The sequence below is a fragment of the Hylobates moloch genome, unplaced genomic scaffold, assembly GCF_009828535.3.
Source record: "Hylobates moloch isolate HMO894 unplaced genomic scaffold, HMol_V3 SCAFFOLD_1, whole genome shotgun sequence".
Taxonomy (NCBI): domain Eukaryota; kingdom Metazoa; phylum Chordata; class Mammalia; order Primates; family Hylobatidae; genus Hylobates; species Hylobates moloch.
Genome location: NW_026652276.1, coordinates 48,913,746 through 48,932,238, shown reverse-complemented (window position 1 = coordinate 48,932,238; position 18,493 = coordinate 48,913,746). Strand labels below are relative to the sequence as shown.

The 18,493-nt window shown below is 34.3% G+C and overlaps 1 long non-coding RNA gene across 1 annotated transcript; it reads left to right on the top strand.

Moving 5' to 3' along the window:
- The first annotated feature begins 1,512 nt into the window (after positions 1-1,512).
- Positions 1,513-16,314, top strand: LOC131381212 (uncharacterized). The gene is made up of 3 exons (XR_009209790.1): positions 1,513-1,611; positions 9,158-9,362; positions 15,743-16,314. It is a non-coding gene; the product is annotated as an uncharacterized LOC131381212 (long non-coding RNA).
- The last annotated feature ends 2,179 nt before the right edge of the window (positions 16,315-18,493 follow it).

The following is an 18,493-nucleotide window of genomic DNA, read 5'->3' as shown; positions in this document are numbered from 1 at the left end:
TGAAATGGGCAATATAGGACATTCTAATGTACCTAGATTTTTCTATTTGCAAACTAATGTAGTATTATTTGGAAATTTCAAGATGTTCTGGTAAGCTAATTAATTTCTTTGTAATCACACATTTTTATGAAAAAAAAAATTTCAATCCAGTCACATTTTCATGACACTTCTTTCTAAAAAACAATTTCAAATATTAAGACTATAACTATAAACTGAAGATTTTAAACAATATAAATTTTATTTAAATGCAACATTTTATAAGTAGAAACTAACAGTATTAATATAGTCCCTAAATTTTGGCTTGGATTTTGGTTAAGAACACTCCTTTTGTCTTAGTCAAGAACATTTTAGATTCAAGAACTAAAAATTAATCCAAGTTACCCTAAAAGGAGAAGCAAAATAAGATGCACACACCCACACAATAGAGTGAAGTGGAGGAGGAAATGTATAAAGAAGTGAGGCCACCTGATATACTACAGGTAGAAAGACATTGAGACTTGGCATCTAAATTCTCAGACATTCTCTGTGAGATATCTCATCTCGTCTATATCACTATCTTGATAAGCTGGGTTTCTCTTCTTTTTTTTTTTTTTTGAGACAGAATCTCACTCTTTTGCTCAGGCCGGAGTGCAGTGGCGCTATGTCGGCTCACTGCAAGCTCCGCCTCCCGGGTTCACGCCATTTTCCTGCCTCAGCCTCCCGAGTAGCTGGGACTACAGGCGCCCGCCACCGCGCCTGGCTAATTTTTTGTGTTTTTTTAGTAGAGACGGAGTTCACCGTCTTAGCCAGGATGGTCTCGATCTCCTGACCTCGTGATCCGCCCGCCTCAGCCACCCAAAGTGCTGGGATTACAGGCGTGAGCCACCGCGCCCGGCCAGGTTTATCTTCTTAATCTCATCAGAATATTTCTGCTCCAATATCATAAACAATTGCATTTTTTCTCAAGTTTAATACCATTAGGTATTGACTACATTCTCAATCAACAAATCAAATTCCAGGAGAGAACATCTGACTGGCCAAGTTTGTTCATTTATCCACTCAGCTCTTAGCTGTTACCGCAGAGTGTCTCATTCATATGATTAAAACATAACTACAGACCCTGCTCCCCACCAAGGATGGTGACAGAAACCACATATGGGCTCTTTCTTAACTATGGCACATATTTAAAATACTTTGAGTTAAAATGCTTTGCAGTATACAGTGTGATATATAAGAGGGAAACTAAGTAAGTCAAGAATAAATTTACATCAAATTTTAGAATACATAGAGGAAGAACAATTATCTGTTAGAGAATAATTTAAAATTTTCAGTGAAAGCTTTTTAGAGAAGTCAGAACAAAAGTGAAATTTGAATACCAGTTAACCATGGCAAAGAGGTGGTAGTCACTAGTCAATAACTCACTTTATTATACGTTAAAGGTATTCAATAAATACATTTTGATGCATAGAAATTTTATGAGATTTTATTGCTTAGGAATTTATAGGCTTCTATATTCTCATTCCAATAGAAAACAATTGAAGTTAAAGTGAGCTTAAAGACATCAGAAAACGACCACTAATTAGCCCTAATCTTCTTCGTTATACTTTTGGCAACACATCAAACATAAGTCAGGTAAATAAAATATCTACTCTTGTCTATTTAGTAAAATATAAGAAAGATTTCTGTTTTATATTTTGATTATGTTTTATTTAGGTTCAAATTTATTATTATTAAGTTATTACTTAGAGTTAGATTTATTTATATTTAAAATGTATCCTCAATTTTATGCTGAAACTTATAAAATACAATTTTTATAAGATAAAATTCATAAAATTTATATATTTTATTTCATGTTTCATTTTATTTATTTACTTGTAAATTTATACATTGCAGCATAAAATTGAGAATACATTTTAAACCTAGAAAATTAAATTATAAAAATTCAGTAATAAAAACATTTTCTCAGTGAATGAAAATTGTGAATTGGCTCCATCTTGTTCACACCTCACAGGGTTTTAATGAATATTTAATTTTATATCTCCCCCAAATTTTATTTAACGTTCTTCCTTTAGTGGTAATTGTATTAGTTCATTTCACACTACTATAAAAATATTACCTGAGACTGGGTAATTTATATAGGGAAGAGGTTTAATTGACTCACAGTTCCACATGGGTGGGGAGGCCTCAGGAAACGTGCAATCATGGTTGAAGGTGAAGGGGAAGCAAGGCACCTCTTACGTGGCGGCAGGAGAGACAGAGCTCAAAGGGAAAATGCTACTTTTAAACTGTCAGATCTCTTGAAACTCCGTCACTATCAGGAGAACAGCGTGGGGGAAACCATCCTAATGATCCAATCAGCTCCCACCAGGTCCCTCCCTAAAAAAATGGGGATGATAATTTCAAGACAAGATTTGAGTGGGAACACAGAACCAAACATGTTGGTTAAAAATTACTCTTTCTGATAAGGAGATAATTACTTCAAATGTGTACTTTTCCCCCAAAGGCTTTGTTTTAAAAATGTTAGGCCAGGCACAGTGACTCCCACCTGTAATCCCAGCACTTCGGGAGGCCAAGGCAGGCGGATCACAAGGTCAGGAGTTCGAGACCAGCCTGACCAACATGGTGAAACACCGTCTCTACTAAAAACACACACACACAAAAAATTAGCCAGGCATAGTAGTATGCACCTATCATCCCAGCTACTCAGGAGGCTGAGGCTGGAGAATTGCTTGAACCTGGCAGGCAGAGGTTGCAGTGAGCCGAGATCGTGCCACTGCACTCCAGTCTGGGCAACAGAGCAAGACTCCATCTCAAAATAAATAAATAAATAATAAATAAATAAATAAATAAATAAATAAGTTAAAGCATTTTCCTGGAAAGGGAAAAAATGAATATTCAAAACATAATTAATAGTGGATTTGAAATTGTGCTGGAGAATTGTCTTGCAGATATAGACCTATGTATACTATTTGAGTTCAAATTGTCTTCAAAATGACCTTCATGTATAACTGGAATATAATATATGTTAACTCAAGCACATGTGCATATGTACACTCACATACGTAGAGTCAATTTTTGTTTCAAACATGTAAGCCACATTTCAAAAAATAGGAACTATTTCCCTTTAAGTATTTTTGTTTTGTTTTGTTTGCAAATTTGTTAAAAGCAAATAGAATCTTCCATTTTTTCAATCATGATGATAAAATTTTTGATCAGAGGATTTACCAATTTGAGTCATGTGCTTCATTTCATATATATCCTATCAAAATATTATTCCTATCGCTCATCTTGTAAAAATCAAGTCTGAGTGAAGAAGTTTTAATCTATCAGGTAGGAATAAGTGTGTGTGTGTGTTTAGTTTCTTTTCAAACAAATAACACATTATACAAATAAAAAATAGTGGTAACTTCTGTATTTACCTGCTAGATCTAAACCTTCCCATTATACTTAATTCAGTAGGAGTTGAGTACTTTTGTAAATTGTTGTTAGGTCATTTGATCTCTTTATTTCTCTTCAGATACAGTCTGCATTCATTTACATTTAACACAATTGTAGTGGTTCTGTAATTTAGCCACATAATAATGTCATTGCTGAGCTTTAAGAAATACTTAATTATTGTTTCACATTCCCAAAATTTCTCTTCCATTTATGTTGCATGTTGGCTAACATTAGAGTTCAAAAAATTTCATTAGATGATTCTTGTATGCAGGAAAGTATGAGAATTATTTCACTATGTGGTTCACTACTGAGTAAAATGCATTCATTATAAACATGAACTGTTAACATTTAATATTTTTAGAATGATTACTCCAATTTTCTAATTAGTGATATCTTTCATGTGTGAAGCAAAGAGAAACATTTTCACTGTTTTTTAATAAGAGCTTTATTTGATATAATTCATATGCCATAAAATTCATCCTTTCAAAGCATAAAATTCAGTGTTTTTTTAAATTCATAGAGGTAGGCAACCATCACCACTAATTTCAGCATAGTTTCATCACCTCAAAAAGAAACCACATGCCAGGTAGGAGTCTGAATTCCTTCCCCAGCCACCATCCTCTGGCAAACACTAATATACTTTCCGTTTCTATGGACTTGCCTATTCAAAATATTTTGTATAAATTATATCATATAACATGTAGCCTTTGTGTTTAGGTTTTTCTTTTATTTAGCATAAGGTTTTAAGATTTATCAGTCTTTTAGTATGTGTCAGTACTTCACTTATTTTTATTAATAAATATTTCATTGTACGGATATGCCACTTTTGTTTACCTATTTATTGGTTCATGGGCATTTGGGTTGTTTCAGTTTTGACTTGATGAATAAGGTCGCTATGAACATTAATGTACAGGTTTTTGTATGCGCATCTGTTTGTTATTTTGTTCTTTTGATTGTACAGCTAAGATTGTAATTGCTCAGTCGTATGGTAAATGCTCTGATTTTTTTTTTCTTTTTTTGGAAGCTCCAAGTTGTTTTCTACAGCAACTAAACCATTTTACATTTCTGCCAGCAATGTATGAAGGTTCCAATGTCTCCACTTGCTCTTTAACCCTTTTTCTGGCATGCCACTTTTACTTTAGCCACTCTGGTAATCTCTAATTATAGATTTGTTTTGCATTTCCTTAATGTCTAATGATGTTGATCAACTTTTTTTGTTTGTTTGTTTGTTTTTTTTGAGACGGAGTGTCGCTCGGTCACCCAGGCTGAAGTGCAATGGCGTGATCTCGGCTCACTGCAACCTCTGCCTCCCAAGTGCGAGTGATTCTTCTGCCTCAGCCTCCTGAGTAGCTGGGACTACAGGTGCGCGCCACCATGCCTGGCTAAATTTTTGTATTTTTAGTAGAGAAGGGGTTTCACCTTGTTAATCAGGATGGTCTTGAGAGCAAATTTTCGTGTGCTTATTAGTTACTTTTTTTTAAGGAATGTCTATTCAAATTCTTTGCCCATTTGTAAAATTGGATATTTGTGTTTCTGTTTTGAGTGTAAGAGTTTTTTTCTCTTTCTTGATAAAATCCTTATCAGATGTATTATTTGCAAACATTTTATTGTATTCCACAGTGGTCATTTCTCTTTTTTAATAATATCCTTTCAATTACAAACATTTTTAGTTTTGATGATGTTTAACTTATCTCTATGTTTTTGTCACTTGTACTTTTTGTGTTACATCTAAGAATGCATTGCCAAATCCAAGGTACTACACACACACAAACACACACACGCACACACACACAGCTGTTGCTCTGTGTTTGTGGGTTCTGCATCCATGGATTCAACCAACCATGAATTGAAAATATTTGAAAAAAATGGATCTATACTGAACATGTACAGACTGTTTTTTCTTGTCAGTATTCTCTAAACAATATAACAAATAATTATATACCATTTACATTGTATCCAGTATTATAAGAAATATAGTAGATAATTTAAAGTATACAGGAGGATGTGCATGGGTTATATGCAAACACTTCCTTCCCCATTTTATGTTAGGGACTTGAGCATCCAAGATTTTGTTACCCACAGGAGGTCCTGGAACCAATCCCTTATGGATACCAATGGGTGACTCTGTATATTTCACAGTTTCTTCATTTATAAATTGATGAACATTTAAATTATTTCCATATCTTGGCTATTTTGAACTGGATATGCCACTATCTTAACTGAGTGATCAGATTATCACCAGAGTGATATATATCACCAGAGTGGTATATATCATGCCAATATATACACATTGCCTCCATAGTAATTTTTAACACATTCTACATCTTTAATATATTCATGAAGAAATAAAAAAGACAAACCAAAGTTGAGGGACAGTCTACAAAATACCTGACTGGATACCTCAAAAGTATCAGGGTCATAAAAGACAAGGGAAGACTAAAGAAACTGTCACATATTGGAGGAGACCAAGGAAACAAGATAACTGAATGCAGTGTGGCATATTGGTTTAAATCCTGAACCAGAATAAAGACATTGTTGGAAAAACTGGTGAAATATGAAGAAAGTTGGTAGTTAATAGTAGAATACTGATATGATTTGGATGCATCCCTACCCAAATTTTATGTTGAAATGTAATCCCTGATACTAGAGGTGGGGCCTGGTGGAGGTGGTTAGATCATGGGGGTGGTTTCTCATGATTTAACAACATCCCCCCCTTGGTACTTTGCTTGCCGTAGTGAGTTCTAATGAGATCTGGTTGTTTAAAAGTGTGTGTCATCTCTCCTCCTACCTCCTGCTTGGTCCTGCTTCTGCCATATAAGATGCCTCCTTCTGCTTTGCCTTCCACCATGAGTAAAATCTCCCTGGGGCCTCCCCAAAAGCAGATGCTGCCATGCTTCCTGCACAGCCTGCAGGAATTAAACCTCTTTTCTTTATAAATTACCCACTCTCGGATATTTCTTTATAGCAATGTGAGAATAGGCTAACACACATACCAATGTGAAGATTTTAGTTTTGATGAATATAACCTATATTATGTAATATTTATGTCCTTATGTTAATAATAGAGAAAGCTGAATGAAGAGTAAAAGGGAACACTCTAAACTGTCTTTGTAGTTCTTTGGTAAGTAAAAGTGATTTAAACAAAAACATGAGTAATATATACAGGAATGTATACTCTCAGAATTGTAAAGATTTAATGTGTTCCCAAATATCTTGTAAGTATAAGAATTTTAATACAAAAAACACATCATATAATAGGATTTGTAGTCAAATTTAAAAGATTAGTGGCAAAAATTATATGGAAAAGTAAACCCCAAGGCTGCTCTGTTGAAAAAAGAATAGTTAAATGATAGATTGGGTATATAGACAAGGAGATAGATATAGCTACATATATATCATATATGTATATATTCTATAATAATTGACACTAGAGTATTATTACAGGAGGAGATAATTCTGTATGATTTGGCCATCCTGACCAATACAACTTTAGCTTGTGCCATTGTCTTCTTTATTTCCTGCTCTCTTGACACACTGATCTTAAAATTAGTCAGTGATATTTCTATCAACCATGTTTTGTCTTCCTGGAGTAATCTCCACTTCATCTTTATAAATCCAACTCTTCTGGCTCAAAATAAAAACCTATTGGGATATTTTTTGACATCTGGCTAGATAAAAACTGACCAGCTGCTTTGTAAACTCTATACTTCTTCTTTGTAATACTTACTAAAATGAAAATCTTGTACTTACAAAAATACATATTCTAATGATATGACTCCCTGTATGAGTTTGCTGGGGCTGCTATAACCACAGATGGGGTGGCTTAAACACCAGAAACTTCTTTGCTGGAAGCTAGAAGAGCAGTTCTTACAGTTTTGAAGGCTAGAAGCCTAAAGACAAGGTGTCTGCATGGTACATACCTCTTGAGGCCTCTCTCCTCCACTTGCAGATAGTCTCCTTCTAGCTGTGTCCTCACCTGGTCTTTTCTCTGTGTGTACGTTACTAGTGTTTCTTTGTATATCCAAATTCCCTTTTTTTTTTTTTTTTCTTAAGATGGAGTCTTGCTCTGTAGCCCAGGCAGGAGTGCATTGGCGTGATTTCCACTTACTGCAAGCTGCGCCTCCCGGGTTCACGCCATTCTCCTGCCTCAGCCTCCTGAGTAGCTGGGACTACAGGCACCCACCACCATTTTTGTACTTTTTAGTAGAGACGAGGTTTCACCCTGTTAGCCAGGATGGTCTCAATTTCCTGACTTCGTGATCTGCCCACCTTGGCCTCCCAAAGTGCTGGGATTACAGGTGTGAGCCACTGCACCCGGCCAAATTCCAATTTTTTGTAAGGACACCAGTCACAGTGGATTAGAGCATCACCCTAATGGATCCATTTGTTTATATTCTGAGGCCCTGAGGTTGGAACTTCAACATATTAATTTGGGAGGAGAGAGCATAATTCTGTCCATAGCACTCTCCATTAGATTGGGCTTTATGAAAAGGTATCACATGACTGTCTTTTTTCATATTTTTATATAGTTGCTGAATGAGTGAATAAAAAATGTATAAATGAACATTGCTCCATATGTGGAAGCAATTTGTGACTTTTTTACTTACAATATGGTCTAAATAAAGCTGACTTCCTCAATCTATTAGTGATTGAACAGCTTAAATCAAGTAGGAATATATTCACAATCTAAGAGAGTAATAGTCATTTTGAAGTTGACTATAATATTAATTCACAGTTTTCTCTGTCATTTTCCATTTCATCTACATATGGATTTTAAAAAGGAATGTCTTAAAAACAGAAAAATTCAATGTGATTATATTATGCCAACCCATATGTTCTTGAGCTAGGTTTCTGAAGTTGGTGCCTTCAAAGACTAGGTTTACACTCTTCCTGAGCTGTTTCCTTGTTAACAGGCAATCATTTTCCTGACTGAATTTTACATAACAGCTCTTACATAAAAATTGGCTCCTTAAAACTTTTTATATTTGTTTTTAGTTTAAAAAATAGAGAAAAGAAAATTGTATTTTAACTGCACACAGGCATGCATTTAAAATGATTTCAAAGCATAATATAATTAAGGAATATATAAATTAAATGAATATTGATCTCTGCATGTATTTTCAGTATACTTTTTATTAAAGTATAATATTCACACACTAAAGCATACAAATAATAAGTTCACAGATCAATGCATTTTTGTCAAATAAAATTGCCAATATAACTGGCACTCACACAAGAAATAAAATCACCTCCCCCCAACACCTCCACAGGGCAATAACCCCCTCCCAAGGTAACACCAATTTTGACTTCTATCTCCACAGACTTTATTCTCTAGAGATTTCAATTTTATACAACTTATTTTATACATTATGGTACTTTTGAGTCTGGCTTTATTTGTGAGCATCCTCTTAGAAAAAGGCTTGTGAATCCATCCACGTTATTGTATGGGCAATAATTTGTATAGTATTCCACTGAGTAGCTATACTTCCATTCTACTGTTGATGAATATTTGGGTTGTTTCCAGTGTTTATTTTTCCTTATTTGTAATAACTGCTACTACTAGAATTATTGTATGTATGTTCTGGTATATTTCTGTATTGGATTTCACTGTTACTAGAATTTCTGGGTCATAACGTATGTAAAAGTTGATTACTATCTGCCAATAGTTTTCCAAAGTGGTTTCAGAAGTTTTCATTTCTGTCTTCTCTCTCTCTCTCTCTCTGTCTTCCTCTCTCTCAAGATACTCCACTTTGAAACCCAGCCACCATACTTTGAGAGAGTTAAGAAGTGACGATGTTAGTTGGTCTCACCTGACAGCATGCATCGACTACTCAATATGAGTGAGAAAACCCTCACATGAATCTCACTTCCAACCTTCATGCCACTCCATTTCGTGCCAAGCAGAGAAGTCCCCACCAAGACCTACTCACTCCAATTAGAGACTGGTAAGCAAAAATAAATATTGCCATTGCTTTGCTCTACTAAGTATTGAGGTGATTTGTTAGGCAAATGATAATCAGAAAGAGGGAAATCTCATTGACTATCCAGATAGCTTTTAGATGGTGATAATAAAATTGTGAAAGATTTACAATATGTTTATCATTTGGAACATATCCCCTTTATCAATCAATCATTTTTTTCCAGAAAATTTATGAGGACTATAAAATCTGTTTTTCATGTTATAAATTAAGAAGACATAATAAAAAGTGAGCATTTATATGTTTTACATTTTTTAATGTTTTGAAAGCAGAAATTAATTCTGCTACATATTCATACATAAAAATTAGCAATTGTGTTAGTGAAACATTTTATTTCTAAATGTGTTCTCCCTTTTGTGAAGTCAGAAGTCTTTGTATTTCTGAAACATACCTTAATTTCAAATTTGTATAATATGTGATTGGTTGAACAGTCTATAGTGTATCTCATAGAATAAAAAAAAGAACTATTTTCAAAACAAATTATGCAAATATATCTTTTATGAGGTTATATTCTAAGAAGGCCTAAACTTTAGCTAAAAATGAACTCTGTCTCTCAAAGGCAGTAAATCAAAAAGAAAAAAAATCTAGTTTAAAAGAAACTTATTTATTTATTTATTTATTTATTTATTTATTTATTTATTTAGATAGAGTTTTGCTCTTGTTGCCCAGGCTGGAGTGCAGTGGCACAATATCGGTTCCCTGCAACATCTGCCTCCTGGGTTCAGGCGATTCTCCTGCCTCAGCCTCTCAAGTAGCTGGGGTCACAGGCGTATGCCACTATGCCCAGCTGGTTTTGTATTTTTAGTAGAGACTGTTGGTCTCCATGTTGGTCAGTGAGGTGCAATTTAAACAATAAAGTGCACCCGTTTTAAACGCCCATATTGATGCATTTTGGCAAATATGTATGTTTATGTAAACAGTACCACAATTAAAACACAGAATGCTTCCATAACAATGACAACATTTCTTGTGATACTTTCTCATCATTTTCCCTCTATACACACCTGGACCCAGTAACCACGGAACTGCTTTCTGTCATTTTAGATTAGATTTGTCTTGCCTAGAATTATAGATAATTAGAATGTATAGTATGGCCTCTTGTGGGTTTGGTTTTTTTGCTCTCTATAAACTTGTTCAGATTTATTCATGATGTCTTCAAGATTCATATATGTAGGAGTATAATTGTTGAATCGTATATTAAAGCTGTATCAAAACAAACTCCCATAGTGTTTTCCCAAAGTGAATTTGACCTTTTGCATTCTGGCCAGGATCATTTCCCCAACTGTACATCTTGGCCAACACTTGGTACTGCCAGTCACTTTAATTTACCTATTATAATATGATGTAGTTTGTAGTCTGTAGTCTTATCTCTTTGTAGTTTTAATTAATATTTGCTTAATTACTAATGTTGTTAAGCCTATTTTCATGTCCTTGTTGGCTACCTGTGTATTTTATAAAACATTTATTCAGATTGGGTTGCCTTTTTATTACAAAATTGTAGAGTTTCATGGATTTGGATACTAGTAGTTTGTTGAGATACATATATAATTAATGATTTCACCTATTATGTGACTTAAATTTTTATTTCTTTAATTTGTCTTCTTCATTGCAAAATGTTTTAGTATTGATGAACTACAATCTTTATATTTCTCCTCATACTGTTTGGAATTTTTTTTTTTTGCTGTCTTTAATGTTATTTGTTTTTTGGCTTACACCGACATCATCAGCATTTGTTCCCTATGTTGCCTTCTAGAAATATAGTAGTTTTAGAGTTTATCCTTAGTTTTATCCTAGTTTTATGTTCCATTTTGACTATTTGGGATGAGAGAGAAAAAAAGAGAAAGGGAGAGTGAGAGAGAGAGAGAAAGTGTGTGTGTGTGTGTGTGTGTGTGTGTGTGTATGCATAATGAGAGATAAAGGTTAAGTTAAAGTCTTTTGTCATTGGAATATCTCGAAATTTCAGCACTGTTTGTTGAAAAGACTAATTTTGGCCATTGACTTAACTGCACCCTTTTGTCATGTATACGTGGGCCTATTTTGGAGTCTATTTTGTTTTATCAATCTGTTTCTAACCTTAATTCAACACCAAACTGTCTTGATTACTATAGGACAATAATAAATCTTGAAATCAGAAAAGTTTTGACTATGCAATATTTTTTGGATTTTCATATAAATTTTATTATTGATTTATTTTTATATTAAAGCCTCGTGTGATTAATATTGATTGGGATTGCATTTAACATATACTTCAATTTGGGAAGAATCGTCATATATCAAATTTTTTATACATTTATTTATGTCTTTGTTAATTTTTCTCAGCAATGTTTTATAGTTTTCAGGTTTGAATCTTGCACATCTTTGTTAAATTTTTGTGTTTTACTTTTTCTGTTATGAGTGCTACCTTTAAAATCTCTCTTTTTGATTGTTTGTTGCTACTTTATAAAATTATAATTGATATTTTATATTCCCCTGTATCCTGTGACCTTTCCTGCTGATTAACTCACTGACTAAATGCTCTGATTAATTTTCATAAGTTTTTATTGTTTTGGCATTTCCTTAGGAGTTTCGACATACACATTTATGCCTCTTGGCATATCTAGAAACAGAATTTTTGATGTCAAAAATTGTATATATTATGTTTTTAAATGTTTGAGTATTTTTTTATCATAAAAGAAAATTCGTGACTTTTATTGGTAAAGCAGTTAAATTACTTTCAAATCAGTTATCTGCTTGTAAACTTTGCTAACACAGGACTGAAATACATGCTAACATGGGTATATCATCTTACACTGAGTTTGCCCCATTAAGTTGAATACCCCAGTTGATGCCTAACAATTCTCCATCTTGGCTGGTCAAAACTTGAAAGTCAATCCAACCTGGGTGAACTCTGGGAATAGTTCGGTTTACAAATTTCCATTCTTTTTTAAGGGGAGGCATTTATAAATGTGCAGTCCAATATACAGCAAAGGTTCTTTGTGTATCTCTGAGATTATTTTTCTACATATCTCCTTCCTGGGACTCTGCCCTCTGACTTAGAGCTTCCTTAGACTTTCTAAATGCCAATTATCTTTTTTAACTCAGTGAAACTGCCAGGCTCATATTGAATACCTTATCCATGTCCTTGAATTTCTGAAATTGCCTTCAAGTATAAAGCCATAGTGAATGAATTCTCAACTTTCTATGTTTCCATCTGTTAGGGATCACAGTCTGGTGCTTCCTCTTGTCCAAAATCTGCTAACAATTGTTTCATGTAGTTTTCTAACTGTTCATGTTGCAAGTTCAAGTTGTGAATGTCTTATTCTAGCATGGTCAGCAAGGTAAGTAACAAAATATAGTTTAGTTTAAAAATCACATCAATAAAAGAAAGCAAAATATGCAATCTTTCCAATTAATTGAATTATATCAAACTAATAAATATGAATGAATTTCCCAGTTTAGAATATTATCACTTTAAATGAATAACAGTATATCTCCAGAATCTAAAATGATCGACCATATGTGTATATATACAAGTGTATGTGTGCATGTATGTTTATAATAATTAATATATTGCTATATAATTAATTGATTATAAAATTGATATATTGTTATATAACACACACATATATATGTAAATCCTTGTAGTAGGAGAATCTGTATAAAATTCAATATTTTCTAATTTTATACAAATATTAAAAAAATGCTTAACATCCTGATGAAAAAATATATTTTGAAACAATATCATGATCATAAAAATATAAAGCAAAGGAGTCATAATTTATATTGCACATAGAGAAGAGGTTAGAAATTCCTATAGTGTCTTAGTAATGGTGAAATAAATCATGATAAATACAGTCTTAATTTTTACAAAAGATAGCATGTTTCCTTGGTGGCACATGTTCCACAAAATCATTTGCTGTTTTTTTTTCATTAACTTTTTGTAACTATCCTAATCTATACTTTTATAATCAATTAATTCTTAGCTTTCTTATTTCAAACCAAGAACATGTATTAGTTAGTCTATAAGTTGGAGTGAGGCTGTATAAATTAGAAAAAACTGGGGCACATGGGGGCTATTTTCTAATTGTATAAAATAATACAAAATATTTTTATCTAAATCAATACATATGAATTGAACAAACCAATATGAGGAGAGCAATCCTTGTCTATTCAGAATAAAATTGAAAAATTTTTCCTTTGTTTGTACAATATTCAGTGGCAGAAATGGTCTCTAAACTAAACCTCTCCTTCCCACAGATTTTACACCTCTTTATCAAACAGAACTATCTCTTTTCAATAATCTTTTTTGTTATAGTGCCAGGGAATATTATTTATTGCACTCACAATAGCAGTCAAGCCAGCACACTGAAACAAAATAATTTATATTTTAGTAGTTAGATATGGTGACAAAGTGTAGTATTGGAGATTTGATCTGACACTAAACATTTAAGTGCACTTTATGGTTTAGCTGCTGTATTGATAGAATTATAGGCAACTTAAGTGATTAAGTTTGTGACAGGTATAAGAAACAAATGATAAATAATGATATAAAAAACATTAATAGTTTTAACAACTACAATTTTATTCATGGTGAATCATATTTCACTTTTCTGACCCATATGCCACATCTTAATTCATTTTTATCATTCCATTTTGATGTAACCAAAATAGTAATATGAAGAATTTAGGGGAAGTTGGATATCATATATTAAGGGATGTGTGTATGTGCATGCACAATATTAATACAATACATAAAATAAATTATTGTAAGTAAAAATAATCTAATGACATTACTCATTCTGAAAACTCTTTTATGAAACCATTTTGAATATTTCCCCAAATATGTTAGATTGTCCTTCAAAAAGACATTCTAATAATGTTCATATTTTTATTGCAAAGAGCAACAATTTAGGTAGATATATAATGTGCACATGTAAGTTGTTGTAAACCAAATTGTGTCCTCCCAAAATTCATATGTGAAGCATTAACCAACAAGTGACTATATTTGGAGACAGGGCCTTTAGGCAGGTTACTAAGGTTAAAGGAAGTCGTAAGGGTGAATCCTAATCCAATAGGACATGATCCTTATAAAAAAAGAAAGAGACATCAGAGCTCTCTTTCTTCACCTGTGCACAGAGGAAAAGCCACATGAGGACACAGCAAGAAGGCAGTTGTCTGTCTGCCAGGAAGAAACCTCACCAGAAGCTAACCATGCTAGTATCTTGATCTTGGACTTCTACCCTCTGGAACTCTGAGAGAATAAATTGGTGTGGTTTCCTCTACTCAATCTGTGGTATTATATAATAGCAATCCAAGCAGAATGAGACAGATTTTGGTACTAGGAGTAGGATGCTGCTGTAACAAGCATCTAAAAATGTGGCTTTGGGTTTGGGTGGGTGATGGGTATAGATTGGAAAATTTTGAAGTGCATTCTAAAATAAGGTTAGATTCCCTTGAAGAGATTATTGGTAGAAATGTGAATGTTAAAGGTGATTCTGATGAGATCTCAAAAGGTAATAAGAGACATGCTATGAGAAACTGAAGGAAAGATGACCCGTGTTATAAAGAACTTGGCTGAACTATGTTCTAGTGTTTTGTGGAAAGTATAACTTAAAAGCAAAGAAGTTATATATTTAGCTAAGGAAATTTCTAAGCAAAGAGTTAAAGATATGACCTGATTTCTCTTTATTGCTTATACTAAAGTACAGGATAAGAAAAATAAATTGAATAAATTGTTAACCATAAGGAAACCAAGACTAAAAGATTTGGAAAAATCTCAGTTATCCATATTGCAAAAAAATGAAACACATGTTTTAAAGAAAACTCCAAAGATGTGGCTGGATAACCACTCCCTAAGGTGGCTATCCATGGAGTTAATCAGCCATCTCAACAGAGGCAGGAAGAGTGATGGGATGATATAAGCACAGTCACTGTCCATTTCACCAATGGGAGCAGATATGTGTTGAAATAAAGGAAGGCTTTCCCACTTCTGGATTTCCATAGGAGAATATAATACAGCTATTTGGCTGCCAACATGCTTTGTTCATCAAGAAAAGGGAAGACTAAGGCTGAATGCAATTCAGAAATTATCAGGGCTGCCACTCCTACCACAGGCCCAGGGGGCAAAGCTCTTTTTTACTCAATTGTAGAGGATAGGGGCCCCTCCTCAGTATCTTCAGGTCAGGCTACCCTGCCCTTTTTGTCTGAGACAGGGCCACCACAAAGAGCCAACACAGTAGAATTGGAAGGCAGAGCATTGAGCCTAAAGGGATTATTCTGATGGTTTAAGATTTAATGGAATGTGCCTTGCTTGGATTTGGACCTGCTTGAGACACATCACCCATAGTTCTTTCTTGTTTCTTTTTTAGAATGAAAATGCAATCCTATGACTGTCCCACCATTGTTCTTCAGAAACACATAACTTTCTAGTTTCACAAGTTCACAGTTAAAGAGGAATTTTGCTTGAGGAAAAATTGTACCTCAAGTCTCACCTATAACTGATTTAGATGATCTTTAGATGAAATTTTGGACTCAGAACCAATGCTAGCATTGGTTAACACATTTATGGACTGTTGGGACGGAGTGAATGTACTTTTTATGTGAGAAGGAGTGTTGTGCTGTTGAGATCAATGTATTTTGCATGTGAGAAGGACATAAATTTTAGGGGAGCAGAATGTAGAATGTTATGGACATTTTAGGGGAGCACAGTGTGGAATGTTATGCAACATTCAGGAAGTCCTGTCCTGAAACGTGGCTGTATTTGAAGATAGGGCCTTTAGGAAGGTAGGTAAAGTTAAATAAGGTCATACGGGTGAAATATGGCTAGTGCCCTTGGAGGAACAGACTTAGGATATGCATGAACAGAGGAAAAGTCATGTGAAGACACAGCAAAAAAAGGGCACCATCAACAAGCCAAGCAGAAGCCTCATTAGAAAACAAACTTGCTGACATCTTGATCTTGGGCTTCTAGTCTTCAGAACTGTGAGAAAATAAATTTTGGTTGTTTAAGTCACCCAGTTGGTAGTTTCTTCTTATGGCAGCCTGAACAGACTAACATAAGTCTATGCTATCTTTATGTTAAAAGTGTTGGTAAATAAATCATCAATATTCTTAAGCTTATTGTCAAAGCATTATGATCAATGTAAAAAATAATTCAATCACATTTTAAAATATAAGCTATTGTATTTTATGTGGCTTTTGTTTACAAAAATTAAGAACTTTATGTGCCAGAGGCAGTGGTACATGCCTGTAGTCCCAGCACTTTGGGTGGAGAGGCAGGAGGATCGCTTGAGCCCAGGAGTTTGAAATCAGCCTGGTAACATAATGAGACCTCGTCTCTACAAAAAAAAAAAAAAATTAAAATTAAAAATAAAAATTAGCAAGGCATGATGGCATGCCTGTAGTCCCAGCTACTCAGGAGGTTGAGGTCAGAGGACCACTTGAGCCTGGGAGGTCGAGGCTGCAGTGAGCTGTGATGGCACAACTGCACTCCAGCCTGGGTGACAGAGAACTTGTCTCAAAAAGAAAAAAAAAAAATGTTGCTTGTTTTCACCTCTTGTGTTTTGAACATTGTTATTGTTTTATTGGAAATTACTTCTGGAACTAGACTTTACCGTTTTTTTGAGGCAAGGGTTTGTCACAGCAATTGTCAGATGATCACAGAATTCTTATAACCCAAGCAACTTTTCTTCTAGAAAGAAGATGGACCATTTTTCATGAGCTACTAGGCCACCAATTATTATGGTTCCTATAGGTGTTCAATTACTTTAAAAGTTTTTTGTTAAATATGAATGAATTATATTATTATGCATGGTGGAGAGTTGGTAGTTAACTACATTCTGCCATAGCTTTGTTAGGAATCAGCTTGGATTGTGAATTAGTGGGAATGTAAATTAGTTCAACCATTGTGGAAGACAGTGTGGCAATTCCTCAAAGAGCTGAAGACATAAATACCATTTGACACAGCAATCCCATACTAGATATATACCCAAAGGAATACAAATTGTATTATATAGGCACACGTGTGCGTAAGTTCATTGCAGCACTATTCACAAAAGCAAATAGATGAAATCAACCTCAATGTCCATCAGTGATAGACTAGAAAAAGAAAATGTAGTACACATACATGGTAGAATACTAGGCAGCCATAAAAAAGAAGGATATTATGTTCTTTGCAGGGACATGGATGGAGCTGGAGACCACTATCTTTAGCAAACCAACACAGGAACAGAAAAACAAATACTGCGTCTTCTCACTAAGTGGGAGCTAAATGATAAAAACACATGGATACATAGAGGGGAATAACACATACTGGGGACTATTGGAGAGTGGAGTGTGGGAGGAGGGGGAGGATCAGGAAAAATAACTAATTGGTACTAGGCTTAATACTTGGGTGATGAAATAATCTGTACAACAACCCCCCATGACACAAGTTTACCTATGTAACAAACCTGCACTTTTACCCCTCAGCTTAAAATAAAAGTTTAAAAAAAGAAAGGGAAAACATACACACACACGTGAAAACACATGCACACACACATGAATCAGAAGTATTAAAATGAATGTACTTATTTAAAAATACATTAAGAAATTTCACTTGCTATGCTTTGTAAATGTTAGCATATTTAATATTTTGAAATAGCTTTATTGGATGCTGATAATTTCTCCTAAGAAAGACCCTCAAAATTGTCATATTGTGCTGAAGTGTATCATTTGCCAAAAAAAAAAAACCATGAAAATCACACATGACATACCTTGCATAAAACGTTATCCCCAAATAATTTTTTTTTTTTTTTTTGAGAAAGAGTTTCGCTCTTGTTGCTCAGGCTGGAGTGCAATGGCGCGATCTTGGCTCACAGCAACCTCCACCTCCCAGGTTCAAGCACTTCTCCTGCCTCAGCCTCCTGAGTAGCTGGGATTACAAGCATGCACCACCACGCCCAGCTAATTTTGTATTTTTAGTAGAGACGGGGTTTCTCCATGTTGAGGTTGGTTTCAAACTCCTGACCTCAGGTGATCCACCTGCCTCGGCCTCCCAAAGTGCTGGGATTACAGGTGTGAGCCACCGCGCCCAGCCCCAAATAAATTTTTAAAGCTGTTTTGTGATTAATCCGGTGTAA